The sequence below is a fragment of the Dasypus novemcinctus genome, chromosome 18 (assembly GCF_030445035.2).
Source record: "Dasypus novemcinctus isolate mDasNov1 chromosome 18, mDasNov1.1.hap2, whole genome shotgun sequence".
Lineage (NCBI taxonomy): Eukaryota > Metazoa > Chordata > Mammalia > Cingulata > Dasypodidae > Dasypus > Dasypus novemcinctus.
In genome coordinates this window covers 40,523,121-40,541,332 of record NC_080690.1, presented here as the reverse complement: position 1 = coordinate 40,541,332, position 18,212 = coordinate 40,523,121, and the positions used below count along the sequence as shown (strand labels likewise).

General features: G+C 46.8%; 1 protein-coding gene across 5 annotated transcripts in view; it reads left to right on the top strand.

Moving 5' to 3' along the window:
* The first annotated feature begins 10,284 nt into the window (after positions 1-10,284).
* Positions 10,285-18,212, top strand: part of ADCY7 (adenylate cyclase 7) — a 59,265-nt gene continuing 51,337 nt past the window's right edge. The window contains exon 1 of one of the 5 annotated variants that reach the window (XM_058280039.1): positions 10,285-10,396. The gene's annotated coding sequence lies outside the window, so the exon portion shown is untranslated. Of the gene's footprint in view, positions 10,397-10,690; positions 10,858-11,031; positions 11,122-18,212 lie in introns of those variants that run through there. The other 4 variants (XM_058280040.2, XM_071209173.1, XM_058280038.1 and 1 more) reach the window with 4 other exon arrangements.

Sequence of the window (18,212 nt, the reverse complement as noted above, 5' to 3'; positions counted from 1 at the left end):
ATCTTGGTCATTGTTGAAACTCTTTAAAAAATCATAATAAAAAATTAAATACTGGTTTTTAGAGGTGGTGATGGATCAAAGAGGCACCAGCACAAAGCCTGAATGGTTATAATTTGAAGATAAAGGTAAATGCATTTTTTTCTCCAGTTTTAAGGTGTCAGTGAAGGTGCCTGGTTTTTGGTGTCTTTGTTTTGTTTGGAGATGTTGTGCTTGGTTTTCAAGTCTAGTTTTGATCTTTGTGCGGGATCTGCTGTTTCCATATACAGTTGCCCTCCAATATTCAATATGTGATGTTATATTTTTGTCCTATTTTGAGTGGGTTTTATCTTTGCTTGCATTTTGAGCCTCTCACTAATTTTTAGGCTATTTATTTGCTTTGGCTCCTGAATAAAGTCTTTACAGATCAAAACATGGGTGCTAGGGAGAGCTTTATTTGTCTTTTCCCTCTGGAGTCTTAAATCTCCGTGCTTTTTATTTTCAACCCCCCCCCACCACCCCCATGTAATGGTAAGTGTGAGTTGTGTTTGTCTTCACATGTGGACTAGTGTTCAGGGCTTCCAGAAATGCAGGAGGGGCAGAAGAATGTGACTGCTGTGAACTGCAGGACCCTATTGCTGCGACATATCTCTATTGCAAAGACTTCCCCAAGGACTAGATACAGTTATTGAGGTTGCTCTTTAGAAATCTCTGGATGATAAGTTTTGTTGATATCTTTATTGCTTGTTATTACATTGTCTCAATTTTATTTTTAATGTTGATCTACAGTTTGAAACCGATCAGTTCCTTCAGTTGTACCATACTGTTGCTTAATTTTTTTAGCATTTCAGTCACTACCTAGAAATGTTCATAGGGAATTGGCTGCTTCTCAATTAACTTTTCAAAAATAAATGGTAAACTATAAAAAAAGACATTCTCAATTTTGCTGTGATAAATATTGAAATGTTAAATTTAATGATCAGAAGAATTTATTCTTATCCATCAGTTCTCACTCTCCTAGCTTATTAAACTGTTTGAGTTAGTAGAAAGCAACATTCTCATAAAGTATTTTGTAAGCAAAATATTCTATAAATTTAATTGACCAGAAAAGCTTATATTTAATAGTCACTTTTTATATACTAATTCATCAGTGACACACTTGACCTAGGGAAATATTTAGAAAATGGTGTAGTATTAACGTGGAAACAAAGATTCGTTTAAGTAATTCCTTGGATTTGTTGTCTTTACTTTGCTTCAGCCTCTAAACCTCAGGATTTTAGCTAACCTGCCCTTTTGTCAAAACAGTTTTTGGGGGAATAAATGTTAAAGAACAAATTTTCATATGGTATTTGATATTCTACATAATTAAGAAACAAGCCAGATTTTACTGTGGAAGTTATGAGCATGACTTATAAAGGACATAGTAACCCAGGAACCTTTTTCTCAATGGTCTTCTCCTAAGCAGTCTTGACTTCACACCTTAAGCAGCTTTTTTTCATCAAAGCTATTGAGCCACATATATGTATAATTGAATGCTGACAAAATTATTAACCAAAAAAACTGCTTCTAAAGTCTGCTGATCTATTTGATATCCAGAATTAAATATTTACTTAAGGACAGTTTTTAGTTAATAAATTGCTAATGTTTAGTTGTACTTTCAGGTTTTTAACTTTTTTTTAGGAATTTGGCTTTTACATTTTTTACTTAAGTGTGTGCCTTATTAAATTTAACCTAGTCCAGAGTCTACTAGTCTGAAGAAGATAACACTTTAGAAAGAAAGTTTGAACCAGAGAGATGAAGATAGCAAATTCCTTTAGGTTATTATAAGCTTGGGGTCTCTCCCTAATTTACTGAGAGAAATTTTAGCCATATCAGTAAGAACAGATAATAATGTGGAAATCAGGTATTCTTTGTTTCTTTTAAAACAAATCAATTTTATTGATACATATTAATAAAGTATACAATTCATCCAAAGTGTACAGTGGTATTTGGTATAGTCACATAGTTGTGCATTCATCACTTCAATAATTTTTAGGGTATTTTAGTTATTTCAATATATTCTCTTAAATTTGTGTATTTCAGTGGAAGCTTTTTATTGATCTGTGTGTATCATCTTATATTTTTACGTTTTAACTTAAGTTCTTGTAGCTCTATGGCCTTGAATCCTTTTCATGGCACCAGCCTCCGTGTGGCTGGTAGCAGTAAAGGTCTCCACTAAGGACATGATCCCGTTGAGTTTTTTTGGAGCTTTGTTTTATCTTAAAGATGCCATGGAAACAAAATACATATAAAAGCAAGAGATTATGAAATAAACACTGAATGGTTGGTTGGGGTGGGGTATGGAAGAAGAGAAGGAGGGCTAGGAGAAGCATTCTCTAACTAAAGCTAGTCAGTAGGTGAAGTACAATACTTGCCTTTTTGGGGTTCCTCAGCTGTACATTTTAAAGGGACATTTATTGGTTGTTATCCACATTGGGTTTATATTTATCTTCATCTTTGGATTTAGATTCCATGCTGTTGACAGCTATCCCCTAAGATCACATTATTACCTTTTGCACTTAGTTGCAATTATCATAATATATAACTTTATCCTTAAACTTAATTTCTGGATTAAGAGCCCTCTCTGATTTTTACATATTAAAAATTTCAGGGGACACTATTTTTTCCCAAGTCTTTTGAAGCTTTGTAATGAATGCTAACATAAAAAACTTGTCACCAGTATGTCTTCACACTTTACCTCAAGAGCAGATCTTAAGCCATGGTGTTAAAGGTGAAAAGTTAAGTGGCAGCCACTGTAGTTTCTTTCCAGACATAAAATGTGAAGGGCTCTGAGATAAACTATAGATATAAATGCTTAGAAAGTTTGATAAAGCCAGTGTTTGCTGTTAATAATTTTTTTTATTTATTTCCTTCTTTGATTAGCATTGCCTTCTGTGTTAAGAAATGCGGACTCCTGTGAGGTGCTGGAGGTTTGAATCATCCTGAAAGCTTTCCAATCTTGTCTAGTTACCGCTGCAGAGGCACTAAGGAATTTACCAGAAAAAGAGATTTGATACAAATGATTTATGAAATCTCGACATTTCCTGAGGTCATATCACTGGGCACCAGTATGATACTGTGAATGAATTGCACACCTGGAAGCTTTTTTTAGCTAACGACAATTTCTTCAAAGATGTCCACTGTTTGCCTTGAAAATTTTATAAATTGCATTTCTATGCACATCTGCCCTGAGTGCTTACCACTGGGTTTATTATTCACAATCTGCAATTCAATAAAGGCTTTGTGCTCTCTTTATCTTCAAAACCTCTGGTATGAGCCTTTATGATGTAAAACTTGAATGCTAGTTGGTTTTTTTTTTTTAATTTATCTAATTCTAAAGACATCTCTTATTAGACTGAGGGAGATTTTCTTGTGCATAGATAGCTTTTCTTTGGCTGCTTCTTGAATAATCTTTAAGCTGGGTTTTCATCCTTTGGAAGGACAGCAGTGAAGAGTGAGAGGTGTTTAGGATGCTGTTTTCCTCCTGTTCAGTTCCTAGACATTGATACAGGGTTAGTCTCCCTGCAGCCATTACAAGGCTCTTGGAAACTGATACCCTAGAATATGGTTAACTTGCCTAGTTTTATCCTTTGCTTTAATGTAAGGGGTTATGCCGAGTGTACAAAGAAATTGAAAGTACTTTGTTATAGGTGAAGTGGACAAGTTACAGATTATTACCATAGAATAGTGAAAATGTTTGAGTCTCCTAAGAAAAGAGAAATAAGGTTAATGTCAACAAAGCATGTTTTCAGCATTCTGCTCCCACTGTGGCACGGAATTGGCAGTTCTTTGGCTTGGACTGGTGGTGCCTGCCTGGGACCCAACTGAATGGTGGTGAAAAAAATACTGGATAATTTAGAGTGAAGAGTTAGTTGTTCAGCAGTATGTAGACAGCTGGCTGGTGAAATCAGACTGCCTACTCCAGCCTAGTATTAGTTATCGTCTTTAAAAAAGCAATAAAGTATAAACCTTTTAAAATAGCATCCCTGAAGTTTCTCAAATGATAATTAGAGAATAAGCTAAATATGCAGAACAAATTTGTCCTGCTACCCAGACCACAGTGAATTTACTTAAATTTACAATTAAGATTTGAATGCATGTTCCATTGTGAAGAAATGTTAATATTTAAATATCTAAATAAATAAAAAATAGTCATCCTTCACCCCATTCACATTATAGATCTCTGGAGTGACCACTATAATATTTTAGGATGGATCCTTCTAGGTTTCTTCCCGTGCATTTACATGTATAAGTATATATACACGTGGTGTTTCAGGGACTTTCCCCCTTAACATAAAAGGGATCATTCTGTACTATTCTGCACTTGTCCAGCATGCTGAGATCTTTCCACATCAGTACACATGTAGACTTATTTCATTCCTTTTTATTATGCTGAGTTTGGCATGCAAGTTGCTTTGGTAAATTAGTATGTTAGGTACCCGAAAGCCTTTATAAACTATTAAACTCTTATGAAATGCGCAGTATTTTTCAGCTTATCTGGAATAGGGGTTTTCTAAAGTATTGCTAGTCGATGGTACTTTTCTTTTGAACAGAGTTATTGAGAAAGTTTCCCCTAGTTATGTGTTTTCAGGTGAATATTCATGAGTTGCTTTGAGGTGTGTTTCATCTTTAGATATTTTTGCTTGGATTTAAATGTTATAAACCCAACATAGTCATCTGAAGTTTAGTGCCCTACTATTTTTTCTATATTTTGCTTCCTCTTAGAAGGTTTTTGCCCTTAGCAAAACTGATGGGGGAAATTGGGTATATTATTCATTATCCACCATTTGCCCCCTAAAATGCAATCTTTTAAGACCCTTTAATAATTTTAGCATCAACAACTAAAACTCCTTCCAAAAATGTTATTTATCTTATAGTAGAATTACTCATAATGGGCAAAGGGAGGAAACTGATGAGAAAATCTAATTATTTGGGTCAGAAAAGCAGAGAAGGCAGAAAGCTACCTTGGATTTTGATGAGGTGAAAAAAAAAAAGGATGAAAGGTGACTAGGGAAATTCTAGTTAGTGATCTCCCTAATCCTTAGGAACATAGAGATTTTTAAAATGATATATATTCCTTGAAATCATGTTCTTAGGCTCTTATTTTGGTATAATTTCTGCCATAATTTTTATTTCAATCCAGAAAAGTATATTATGAGATGCTGTATATTTACCAGTTTAGCTCAGGAATACAACAAATTCTTTGACTTTAAGTTGGGAACATTTTTCACCTTTTAAGCAAAATGCTTTTTACTTCTTGCATGTCCAAGAAAGCCGTTTATAAAAACCGAACAAACTAATCTCTGAAATAATCCATTTGGGAAATAGCATGAGAGAGACTGAGTGTATATATGTGTATGTGTTTTAAGGCAAGTAACTTTTTTAAAAACGTGGGGTCAAAAAAATTTTTTTTAATTGAAGAGGAACCCATCCAAAGCACAGATGAGAATAGATGTAAAAATGTGGTGATACCCACATTAAAACGAATGGAAAGGAGTTTATTAAAACAATCAAGTGATCTATTTAAGTGGCATATCAATTTTCAAAAGAACTATTGCCCAATTTAGGTTGCATACCATTTTTGCCCTTAAATTACTTAGCAGGTAGCTTAAGGAATGTGGCTTTGCATGAGCAGTTCTTAAAGTTGTGTGGTGGATTATACCATGCATCTTTGCCGTTTTAAATGCAATTCAAGGAAACAAGCTTTCAGGCGTGCTCAAGACATCTCCACAGGGAGACCGAAGGTAAGCAAAAATGGTGACAAGAAAAGTCTGTGGAGAGAGGTTATGTGTAGGGGAGCCAGGCAAAACAGAAGGGTGAAGGGGAGTTTGGAAGAGCACTGAGGTGTTACTGGTGCCTGTCAAGAAAGTGAAAAGCAGGTGGATGGGGCAGGGCATCCGTTTTGTCATAATTTAGAGCCAAATAGTTCTAAAGTTTGCCCACATCCTCTCTCTCCACTTCTTTCTCCTGAGGCAGCCAGTTCTGATTTTTGCTCTTTGTGTGTGTGTGCATGTGTTTATCTTTTTGTCTTTAATATGCTTCCATTGCCATTTCTTGATTTTTAGGTCTTGAAATTATCTGTTGACTTCCCAACACCCCGGAACTCCTGTGCCCCAGTCTCCCAATGGAATTAAGCCGGGTTTTGCTTAGCTCAGAGTTTACATGACTGTGTAAATGCTGTTCTCAACTGAACTGGGTAGTAAAATGACTTTCTGTGCAATTTTTTCCTTCTTCCTGGTGTGTATTTTTTTTTTTTTAAGTTTTCCATGAACTTTACTAATTCACCCTATATTCTGCCAATTTTCTAAGCCTCTCCCAAAGCTCAAGTGCATCAGGTATTTTATTGCTTTCTTCTCCAAGGTTTGGAGCCAGCTGAGCCTGGGACACAGAAGCCACCCCGGCCTCTCTTCACCTTCATTTCTCCCACATTGTAGCTCTCATTCTCCTTTCCATGCCTCCCTCTTTCGTGATAAACACCCTCCTTCCATGGTGCACAACAACTTGTACTTTTCCTGAAAAAGAGTACACAGGCAATGAAGTTCGGAAAATGTCTTTGTTCTTCATTTAAGCTCAACTGATAGTTTGACTGGATATATTAATAGAATTCTAAGTTGGAAAAAATTTTTTTCCATCAGAATTTGAAAGCATTGCTTCATCACTTCCAAGGTTGTAAGAAATCTAAGGCCAGGGTGATCTTTTTCCTTCCTTGAAACCTTTGGAATTTTCTGTCAATTTTGTGAAATTTTACGAATGGGAATTAAGGGGGCCTGTTTCCATCTATTGCAGTTGATGGGATGGGCCCTTTCTACCTGGTACCACAGGTCCTTCCATAGTGAGAAATCTCGAATAGTTTTAAAAATTTTCCTTACTTCTCTTTTCTCTGGAACTCCACACTTATTCAGATATTGGGCCTCCTAGTCTGATGCTCCAATTTTATCTTCTCTATCTTCCTTCCATCTCTGGCTTTTTGTTCAACTTTATCTTTCAACCCTTCTGTTTTTGTTTTATTGTTGTTTTCCTTGCTATCCTGTTTTTCATTTCTGAGTATTTTTGTCCTCAGGTGCTCCTTTTTTTAAAAAAAGTATTTTGTTCCATAGTTACAACATATTTTTTGAATCTCTGAGGATATTGATGATACAGTTTTAAGTTTTTGTCTCCATACTCTGTTAACTTTTCTGTTTTTGTTTTGGACTCCTGAGTCAGAGGCTTTTAGCAGATTTCTGGTGATTCCTGGTTACCTGCACATATTTTAAGAGTGGGAAACTAAAAAGCTGGTGGAAAGCTGTGTGATTCAGTGTGGCTTATCAACTGTGTGCTTCTCTGGAGGTGATTCGTGTATAATGTTTAGGCCCTGACTAGTATGGCTCCCCAGAGAACTCCTCAATTTTCAACCTGGAGGTAAGGGTCTGGCTGGGAGAAGGAGATGTCTCAGCTTCCAGGGTAAATTTGTCTTTTAAGTCTCCCTGCTTTTAGTTGGATATCCCTGCTCACAGCTGGGCTTAGTATTCCCCATTCAATAGTGCTCTCTTTTACCTTTTCCAAGGAAAAAAACTCCCAGGTTCCTGCTAGAGTAGAAGTAGTTACTCACCTGTGTGGTGGCTGGTGAAAAACCGTGCACCTAACTGCTCCTTAGATTTTCAACCTACTTTGGTTTTGTCCCACCCTATCCCCAGATACCTGGGATTTCCAATTTCTGAGTCTTGGGAGCTGACCCAGTATACCAAGGACTGATTCTTAAGTTTTCCAGACTGCCAATTAAGGACTTGGTGTATAAAAAGCATACCCCGAGCCTTTAGACTCAGTTACCTCAGGGAGTGGCGTGAAGGAAAAGGGTAGGGGAAGATGTCTAATTCATTTTTTCGAAGTGTTTCATTTTCTGCTGTGAGTACATATCCCTTTTCTAACATTTTTTAGCATTATTGCCTCTCTGCAGGCACTCACAGCATCTTCTGGAGGAAGTGAGGGAGCGACTAGCCAGGAGCTCCCTCAGGGCGGCACGTGGACCATCTGGCTGGGAAGGCTGGCAGGGCTCTCCATCCGATTCGCCGGCGTCAAGCTCGGGAGACCTGCCTGCTGTACCTGGCAAAGGGAATGGTCGAGTGCTGAAATAAGCCATTCTCTGCTTCAGTTCTAGTGGTGTATTTTAGGTTTTAAAATTCTCTTCTCCCTGCACAAGCGAAACAAGTCCCCCCCAAATCACTGCCTACCACAGAAATTCATTCAGGCAACAAATGTGGTGAGGTCTTCAGCAGCAGGCTCAGGCCCCTGGTTGTAGACACGGCTCCAGTGACACAGGTTAATGCGGGAGAAGAGGCAAGTGTGTTCTGGGGTTTTTCAGTGCAGTGCTAGTCAAAATACCAAGTAGGAGTGGACACTTCTCACCTGGATGGAGGCATTCAACTTTTTACTGCGGTCCTTCAGTGCTGATTGAACTTTCCGTGTAGACTTCTCCACTTCCAAATTACCACCAATATGTCTCCTATAGATTTTGTTTTCAACTGTGAAGATCTTTAATCTATTGGTTAGTTGTTTTCTATTAGTATGGTGTGAGGTTGGATATAATATTTTTCTTCACATGGTAACCAATTCATCCAACACACTACACTTCAATAATGAAGAAGCCATTCTTCCTTTCCAATTTGAAGTGTCACTCTTGCCACTAAATAAACCTGCTTAGGTTTTAAAATAATGCACATTCCCGGGTCCTACCTCAAAATCAGAATCTCTGGGAATGAGACCCAAAGAACTTGTATTTTTATCATTTCCAAGCATCTCAGGTAATGCTGATAGTCCACCACATTTAGAGACAACTGCCTTAGAGTCTTGCTACTCAGTATGGGAGGAGGACCAGCAGGAGTAGCATAACCTGTAAGTTAGTTAGTAATTCAAATTCTGGGAGCGAGTGTAGTTCAGTGGTTGAGTGCCTGCTTCTCATGTACTAGATCCCAGGTTCAATCCCCAGAACCTACTACAAAAAAAATTTTTTTTTTCAAATTCTCCATACACACTGTAGAACTTCTGAATCAGAAACTCAAAGTGGGGCCCAGAAATCTGTATTTTAACTAGGCTTCTAGGTGATTCTGATGCTGGCCAAAGTTTGAGAACCACAGAGTTGAGGCTGAGTATGCAATGAGGCAGTTGCAGCTGAAACAGCAGCAGAGATGGGATGAGGGCGATGTTGGGACAGTAAATGGTGAGCTCTGATGCCAGCAAGCATGCTTTTGAGGGTGGGTCATAGGTTTGCATAAGGATGACACACTGATGACAGGGTGGGAAGTCATAGCATTGCTCCTAGCCCCACACAAATAGCAGACGGTAGAGAACTTACAAGACTCTTTGGAGAGGCAAGAGGCCAGAGTGCTGAGGGCAAGCTCCAGCAGGGCCATCCTGGGCCCCCGGGTCTCCACTCTAGGGCTGACCTTGGTCTGGAGGATGGCCACCTGAGGGCTGAGGCACTCCCTGTTCTGTTAGGAGGTGGGGTTGCAGGGGGTGGGCGGGACCCAGATCTGAAGCTGGGATCTGATAAAGGTCTCGTGTATCTACCATCTCCCCTGTCCCAGTGATTCCCATTACCCAGGCAGGGAAGCCCCTGCTGCTCAGATCTCCCTCTGTAAGCCCTTGGGATGCAGGCTTATGGGGGCACGGAGAGATGGTAGGCAGCTCCAGCCCAGGGGGTCAATGCCACCATGCTGGCTGCCCAGGTCCTGAGGAAGCTCAGAGGAGGCACCTTGCTGCAGAAAGGGATGAGGTCTCATCTGGGACCTGCCCATGCCATCTGGAAAGGAAGTCAGATTTTCACTTTGCAGCATTCTACCCTCTGATTCCTCAGCATAGTTCCAGAGTAAGTGTTCTCTGGGCTGGGGCGTCAGGCCCCTGGCACCTCCAGGTCTCATCCTTCTAGGGTCAGCTGTGAGATCTGGCTCCAGGATCCCATTACAGGTTCCAAGCAGGCCAGGGATGCCCCAACCTTCCTGTAATAAGGATCACCTGGGTGCTTGTTAAACTCAATTCCCAGGCCCCTGCCGTGAGATCCAGTTATGGTCTCAGTTTGGATCTGGTAAGTGAGCATAACCAGACCCTTTCCTAGTGGAGTGGGAACCCCTGGATTCCACCCCGGGTACAAGGGAGCTTTGGACAAGGAGGGAAGGGAAGCAGAGGGCTAAATGACCCCTCTCCCGCTCCCCCCCCCGCCCTTTGAGTCCTCATCCCCCCACGCCCGCCTTTGAATCCTCACCCTCAGCCTCCTCAGGTCTGCTCCCGCCGTGACTCAGAGGAGCGCGTCTAGCTCGCCCAGCCAGGATGCCGCGGAAACAGGACAGACTTTTGTTGCCAATCCTGGGGCCCCACCCTGGTTGGAGACGGCGAGTGGGGTCACGAGGAGGTGAGGACACCTACTTTCCGAGGCGGGCTTTGTCTTCCTGGTGCCAGCGAAGAACAAATGGTCGATGAAGTCAGGACTCGCAGGGTGCAGGGCGGCCGGCGGCTTCCTCTCTGGACCCTCCTAGGCGCTTCAGGCCTTTGTGAGGGGGTGTGCGGACGGGCAGGGCAGGGGCTGAAGCTCCCCCGCGTCTTGGCAGAAGGGCGCTAGCCCTCAGGCTGGGATGGGTCCAGCTCCTGGGGCGCTCCAGGGGGCGGTAGGAAGGGGGACCTGGAGCAGAAACGGCTGAAAGAATTTGCTAGAAAGTGTTTCCCTCTGGGGGTGGGGATGGGTCTGGCGCTTCCAAACACGTGCGTCAGTTACTTTGAGAAAAAAAATATTATTTTTGGAAAAGGTTTTGTTTCCTGCTCACGTTCCAAGGTTGCCTGGACCCTCCCTCCGACACCAGCTTGGAGAGGTCGGAGGTTTGTGCGTTTGCCACATTTCTGGTGCCGCGGGAGCAGGGCGGCGGGAAGCCGCGCCGGGCTGGGGGGCCGGGCGGCAGGGCCCCCGAGCCCGGGCGCCCGCCGTGCCCGCAGCCATGCGGGGCCTGGGTCTGGGCCGGGCGGCCAGCGGGGGGCGCCTGCGGCCGCTCTGCCGCCCCCGCCTGCTCTGCCGGGTCCCGCCCGCGGCCACTCGGGCGGCGGCGGCGGCCGGAGCGGGAGCGGGAGTGGGAGCAGCGGCGGCAGGTGAGCGCGGCGGCGGGAGAGGCCCGGGACGGAGCGGCCGCGTGGGGTCCCTGGGGATGCGCCCCGGTCAGGCCCGCGGGCTCCGCGTCTCGGGGGTCTGGGGGGTCCGAGGATTCCTCGCCTCGCGCGGCCTCGCCCCATACTGGCGGAAAGGGGTTGCGGGGCCGGGGCGTCTTCGGCCTGGGGTGCGGTGCGGTGGGGTGGGGATGGGGCGACCCTCGTAAGGGGTGGATATGGGAGGGAAGATGCCCGGGCAAGTGGCCCCCCGGCAGAGCCCGCCCGCCTCCGGAGCACCCCCCACCCCAGCCTCGGGGGCGTCCCCCCCATCCACTCACGCTTTGTTTCCATGCAGAGGTTTGAGTCTCAATGCCCCTTCTCCCAGCCGTCTGCCGTCCGCCGTCCACCCCCATCCGCCCCCCCCCCAAAGGAAGCTCTGTGAGGAGCCGCTTCTCTGGCAGCAACTAGGGACCAACCCCAGTCTCTGGATTAGACCTGAGAGAGGACTACGACTCTGTGTCCCTCACCCCTGCCTGTGGCCCTTGGACCACTCCCTTGGAAAGCTCTGTGTTTGTGACAGGGGGCAGAGAGGGCCTGGTTTGTTAGGTTTCCCAACAAGGCAGAGCCTGGCATGATCCCCAAAGGAGCCCATAGAGTCTCCTCCTTAAAGTAAAAATCTACAACCTGAGAATGGACAGTGAGGGCAAGACTTGGGGTTTTGGTTGGAGGCAAATCCCAAAAGGCCCAACAGTGAGAGGGACCCCTTTCCAGTTAAGGGGGCAGTGGTATCTGGGAGAGAGAGTAGACACTGGCCCCTGCCTTGGTCCCTGCAGGGGGAAACCCAGATTCTTTCCCAAGAAGGAATTGGGCAAAAATGGTCGCTGACCTGGCTGGGGGTGAGATGCTGCAGCTGTTCTTTGTGAACTTGGGGTTGTCTCTCAACTGGTTTGCATCCTGGTCCCCTCCCTTGAAGGCCAAGAATTCTTGCTCTTTCTGAATTCCAGGGCTTAAGGCAGGAAAGGAAAGACTGGGCCCCATTCGTAGAAGCAAAGCCTGCAAAGTAAGGGAGACCAGTGCCCTGTGTGGCTGGACTGTGCCAGGACTGGCCAGATCTGCACCGGGCCCCCAAGGTTTGGGGCCCTCACTGTTAGTTCTGGTTCACAGTGATGCTCAGCAGAGGTTTGGGTGAGTGAGTGAATGAGTGAATGAATGACCGGCATGACCGCAGTGGGCTGGGGGTAGGAGGCTGCGGGCACTTGGCGGACGGGGGCTTGGGGCCTTGAGACGAGGGTTCTCTGGGATTGTCGCTGTTTTCAGATGTTGGCTGGAGCAGGGGGCAGGAACAGCCAGAGGCTCAGGAGGGCCCACCAGGTCCTCTCCTCCCCCTAGACAGGACAATACACGTTACCAGCTTCTTCCTGTCCCTGCCCCACACCGGGATGTGTTCCAGAGTTGTTTGCTGGGCGTTGCTTCTGTCCCTACCTTTTGGGTCTTCTTCTATAGCCAGTCTTAAGGGGCTGCTGATGGGAGGAGAGCGGTTTATGTGGACCCCCATGGCTTAATCTAGCAAAGGAGCCTCAGATGGGCCTGTCTGGGCAGGAGGCTGAGAGATGAGTCGGCTGTGCTCCTGCCCAGGTAAGCCCCCTGGCCTGTAGGGGCACAGAGGGGTCCCACCTGGGGCCAGGGACCTCTTATAGAGGATGCTGGCGTGGCATCGTGGGTCAACCAGGACTGGATATGGGCGGAGGGCCAGGACAGTCTTTGGGGTGTCTTTGGGGGACTTAGCTGACTGACCATTTTCTTATTTTTCCATGCTTTCTCTATTTTCAAAATTGCCTACAAGGAGGAAGAAAAGCAAAATTTGATTCTTTTTTTGTTGGTGTTGGTAACATTTCAAGAGCAGATACTCAGCTCTGCTGCTTCTGAAACTTGGAATTGGGTTTGAAGGTGCAGACTAGGAACTAATGTCAGCTCTTGATTTTAAACGAGTGTCAAATGGTGAGGTCCCAGGATTTTGAGACGAGTCCAAATTAGCCTTGAAACCTAACAGAACAACCCGGAATTCAGGCGGAAGAAGAAATCCTGGTTGGTCTTTTGGAGGTGGTGCTTTTTTTACTGCCTGCCTGCCTTCATCTGTGTTCATAACCGCTGGTGTCTGATCGGCCCTGCCCCAGAGGCCAGCGAGGTGGGCCCCTCTCGTGAGGGCCTCCAGGCCAGGGGTGGTGGTGGCAAGGTTGTCAGCAGCCCCCAGGCTCCCAAGCCTCCCCCATTTGGGAGCCAAAGCGAGCAGTTTTCAGGCTAAGACTTACAGGCCTGGGTTGAAATTGTGGGGACCTGGCTCTGGGCCCCGGGAGGGGGCCATTTTATGTCTCTGAGGACCCTACAGTCTCCTTCTACTCTTTCCAGATACCCACAGACTGTGCGTGACCCCTTGAGTCCTTTTTGCTCTCTGCTGTGAGAATTTGCTCCATTCCTACTGCCCCCCCCTTGCTGTTCCTCCTTCCTGTAAGCCCTTCCCTCCAGTGCAGTCCTATCGTGGGTCTTAGAAAGTGGGATGCCCACAGTGGGACAGGCGGTCTCAGGGCTCCCCTTCAGCTCTGGTCTGTGGGTCAGTGACAAGGCCTGGGCTCTTATGACAGCTGGCTGTGTCCCTGGGGCATTTCAGACGTGGGGGCATTTAGGCCTGGACCGTCCCTTTAATGGGAGAGAAAGAAAGGCAGGAACCACGGGCCCCAGCCCTTCTGTCCCCCACCTTGAGCAGGGGGGCTCTTCACACCTGAGCACATAGGGGCCCAGAGGTGTGGGTGGTGGGCGTCAGGCCAGGGCCACTGCAGGTGTGGGGAGCTGGCAGCAGAAGGCCCAGCCAGGGAGTCAGCTGATGACCACCTGCTGAATGAGGTAGCTGGGAGCAGAGGGACACAGCAAGGGCTAGTGTCCTAGAGAATAAGAGAATAAGAGCTCTGGAGGGAAACCCTTGGGCTTGTGTCCCTGCTTCAGCATTTCCTAGCTGTGTGACTCTGGGCAAGTGCTTTAACCTCTCTGAGGCTCAGTTTTCTTTGTAAAATGGGAACAATAAGAATTCTAAATCTCCAAAGCAACGTTAAGCCATAAAAAAAAAAAGGCCAAGGAATGATTCCAGATTAAAGGAAACCAAAGAAACATGACTATGAAATGCAGTATGTGAACCTAGACTAAAAAAAATGTATAAAGGACATTATTTGGACAGATGGTGAAATTGGAATTGGAACTGTGGGTTAAATTATTATGTCAATATAACTAACCTGATAAATGCTTGTATGAGTCCTAGGAAGTACATCCTGAGGTATCCAGGGGCCAAGGGGCACAGTATAAGCAACCTGTCCTCATCTAAAGAGAGATCTAATAAATTTAATAAAGAGAGGTCATCTATTAAAGAGAAAAAATACGTTGAAAGAAATGATAAAGAGAATGTGGCAAAATGGAAAAAAATGGTGAAAATTGGCAAATCTGGGTAAAGAGGGTTCCTTGTACTTGCAACTTTTCTGGACGTTTGAAATAATTTCAAAGTAAAAAGTTTTTAAAAATACCTACCTCATGGGACCGTGATGCAAGTGAAGTGACGTGAATTTGTGTGAAACCCTTTGAACGGTGCCCGGCACTCCATGGACATTAGCTGCCGTTGATCGTGGTGCTTTCTTATCGTCACTGTGAACGGCCAAGCGTGGCTCATCTCCGCATCATAGTGCCTCGGTGAGGCCCGTCTGGGCGTTCAGACTACACGCTTGAAGTCTAGCCAGGTGAAGTGGTTTGCTCAGGGCCACACAGGGAGCCCAGGTCTCTGATACAAAGAGGGGTTTAAAATTTATTTTGGATTAATTGCCAGGAGGTGAAAAACCATGAGATGTTACACAAAACCCGATTTCTCGTTCCTTCACCGACTGAGGAGGCCTTGGCCACCTTGCAGGCTGGAGCTCAGCAGCAGCTCCTCTTGACCCAGGCTGCCCCAATAATGGGAATGTGCCCTGCCCTCCGCCCAGGGGGCCTCTCAGCCTGCTGCACCTGGGAGGTGGCGCTGCACTACTCATCCCGGGGTGCCCAGCTCTGGGTCGTGGGCTCTTCCCTTCCGCCCACCGGATCCTTCAGCCAGAGAGGGCTGCTTTGTGCCTCCCTCCCCAGCCTATCCTGGAACACTTGCTGTGTGGGGGGTGGGGCGGCTGTTTGGGGTGCTGCAGAGGCGCTGGTGCCGGAATCGTTGAGGCCCCAGTCCACTGCGGTGCACCTGGCCCCTGCAGAAAGCGTGCAGGGGGTTCGCCACCTGGGGAGGGCGCAGGAGGAGCTCACAGAGAGCCCCCAGGCTGCAGGAGGGGGGTTGCGTCCGTTCTCTGAGCTTGCAGCACTTCCTCTGTAAAATTCTCCCGCCTTCCTAGGAGGAGGTTAGGAGGACGGGAGGGGCCATGGGCGGGCGGCAGCCTCCAGCAGGGCCCGGCTCTGGGCCTGAGGCCGTGGGGATTGTTTCATTGCAGTGCGTGACCCCTGGTGCCCTCAGCCCTCACCAGCCTTGGGGGCCTTTGCTCAGTGGATGCCTAAGAGGTGGAAGGGTGGCCTGAACAAAAGCTGGAAATGGGCACAAGCCGCCCCAGAGGTGGGGCCCAGGCAGTGAAGGGCAGGTGCCGTCTACCTGGCTTTGTGGGTGTGCCTTCCAGGCCCTGCCTCACAGAGCAGGAAGATGGTAGAAGGAACCCAACCTGGTGAGCAGGGGAGGGGGACACAAGACAGGTGGGGAAACTGAGGTGCAGAGGTGCTGTGACCTCCAGAGATCCCACGGCCAGGCAGTGGCCGGGCTGCAGCTGGAAGCCCGGGCTGCTTCCTGCTGGGCCTAGGCTCCTTGAACTTCATTATTTTAATTATAGCAGTAATTCATATTTATTGTTGAAAAACCAGGAAATGCAAGTATCAGAGGTGCTGTACCCTTTGAAGTGACCCATTAACATTTCGGGATGTGTCTATCCAGACTTTGAAAAAAACAGTATGTCAAGGAACAAAAAAGGGCATCCACCACTGTTCTCGTTGGCCTGGGAGCGCTCCGTGTGCAGCCTGCTCCCAGGCTCCGTGTGGGAGCTGCTGGAGGTGTTCTCAGGCCTCCTGAGGGCCCAGGATTTGATGCGGGAGCTCCGGTGGGTTTTCTCTGTCCCCTATTGCTGGATCTTTGAGTCGTTTCCAACGTTTTTGCAGTTACAGCGCTGCATTAGAACCCTTGGGTAGCTAAGTCTCTGTCTACATGGGCGATTCCTTCTTTAGGGTGAAACAGGTCCATTTCTCAACTTTGTGGCAACTGCAGGCTGGACGTGGTTGGGTGCTAGAAGCTCGTCTGCGGGGTGGGGGTGCCTCCTGTTCCTGGTAAAGTCCTTTGTGGTCAGAGGAGGAGACAGGGAGGGGCTCCCAGGAGAGGGCTTTGCAGAGGCAGCAGAGGCATTAAGCTGCCACCACCCGGCTGGGACTCGGGGACTTGGGGCCTTTGAGCTCCTGCGGGTGAGATGGTCGCAGTGGGAGGTGAAGGAGGCGGTGGCTCTGGGCGCTCGCTCGGGGCAGCTCGGGCACGGGGAGGCTTTGCACCTGCCTCCTGTTCCGGGGGGCCTTGGAGGACCTGCCCGGAGGCCCTGGGGTCACCTGTGCCTGCTGGCTCAGAACAGCTCAGGCTGGGACGGGGCTAAGAATGACCCCTGGACGTGGCGGGCCTCGCACGAGCCGGCAGATGCCAGGGCTCTTAGGGGATAGCGTGCCAACATTTCCTTATGGAAAAATAAACATACACGGAAGGAGACTTCCCTTCTCCCGGCAGGTCCCCAGGTATCTGCACTTCCACGGCCTTTCCCCACCAGACATCATATCCTTCCCCTGGTAAAAATTTTAGTATTTTTTTTGCTAAAGATAAGGACACTTTGACAAAAACGAAACGTAAAATCATTACCACACCTAAAAGTGAGCAATTATTCCTAAAGATCATCTCAGTTGTTCACCTTTCAATAGTTTCCTAAATGTCAAAGATATTCTTAGTTTTTTTAAAATTGGGAGCCACACAAGGGCCAGCGCTGGCTGATATGTTTCTGAAGCCTCCTTTCATCTGTAGGATTGGATATCGGTGCATTCACTCTCTCTCTGAGTGCTTTTGTTGAAACGGGGTTCTTCTCCTGAAGAACTTCCTGGGATGTCAACCATGTCCCTTCTACCCTGAATCTCCTGTAAATGGGTAGCTGTATCTAGAGGCTTGATCTGATTCCATTTTGGGCAAGAACATGTTGGAGCCGGCACCGCAGGCTTCTCCTGAGAGGAGTGCGTTGTCTGGTGGAAGTTCCTTTTTGCAAGGCTGGCAGCCATCCGCGCTCAGTGCTTTAAGGCAGTCATTTCAATTATCATAAAAACCTTCCAGTTCCCTCTGGCTACAGGTGGTATTGAGTTTGCAATTCGGTGGAGAACTTCTGTTGCTTTTCCTTCCTAGTAGCTGCTTTCTCTCCTTTCATCTTTTAATTTCGTGGGTCGTGTGTTTTCACTAGAGAAAATTGAAAAACAGTCATGCACAAAAAGACAAACATGAAATTAAAACTGTGCTAAATTCTTTCACCTAGTGGTAACGCCTGAGAGTTGGATTGTATCCTTCCAGATTTTTCTGTGTGCAAGCAGTATAGGCACGTCTGTTGTATTGTTGAAGGAAAAAGGGGCCGTGAGGTGCTCTTCACTCTTGGTGGCGCCCCGTTAACCTTCCCAGCACCTGCAGGGCGGGGCGGCCTTCCTCCCGGGCCCTGGGCAGTTCACACAGGGCCCGCTGCGGGTGAAGGATGGCCGGCGGCTGGTGTGGCCCGGCTGCCAAGTTTTTCAAAGGAAATAAGGACTTTTGGTTGGCAGGGCCGTCGCGCTCACATCTGTTTCTTTGGGATAGTCGGCTGTTACTCAACACGCCGTGACCCTGGCTGCCCCTTTCCTTCTCCAAAGCCCTCATTGCCCAGGCCTGCGGCGGCTGGGGCCTCGGACGTTGCAGGATTCGGCCCCTCACCTTATGTGTGCGCCACCCAATGCAGGGTTGTTCATCCTTCCTTATTCCGGGGCATTAGACCTGGGAC